This window comes from Theobroma umbraticum, unplaced genomic scaffold (assembly GCF_002168275.2).
Source record: "Theobroma umbraticum cultivar Fairchild unplaced genomic scaffold, ASM216827v3 scaffold_55.0, whole genome shotgun sequence".
In the NCBI taxonomy this organism is placed as follows: Eukaryota; Viridiplantae; Streptophyta; class Magnoliopsida; order Malvales; family Malvaceae; genus Theobroma; species Theobroma umbraticum.
Window position 1 is genome coordinate 81,319 of NW_018397270.1, and position 282 is coordinate 81,600.

The 282-nt window shown below is 35.5% G+C and overlaps 1 long non-coding RNA gene across 1 annotated transcript in view; it reads right to left on the reverse strand.

Annotated features, from left to right (window-relative positions):
- Positions 1 to 238, reverse strand: part of LOC110426325 (uncharacterized) — a 912-nt gene extending 674 nt beyond the window's left edge. The window contains exon 1 of the long non-coding RNA XR_002446130.1: positions 177 to 238. This is a non-coding gene — a long non-coding RNA (uncharacterized LOC110426325). The remainder of the gene's footprint in view (positions 1 to 176) is intronic.
- Positions 239 to 282: the final 44 nt, after the last annotated feature.

The window sequence follows — 282 nt, forward strand, 5'->3', positions numbered from 1 at the left end:
ATTAGGGACTTTCCTCCATGTCGACCATGGACCATGAAAGTGATTTTTTATGATTCTTGTTATTGTAGCTATGACCCCTCACTCGAACAAAGTACTTGGACAAGATAAAAGAAAATTATTACATATTAAAATATATAACAAATAAAACTATTTCATTATAATACAAGATAACATACCTCTCCCCAATAAGAGTTATACGCAATCTGTCAGATAGATCTACAGGAGTTTGTAATCCTACGCCAGGCCCCCTACCCCTTAACCTTGAGGATGTATCATCTACAC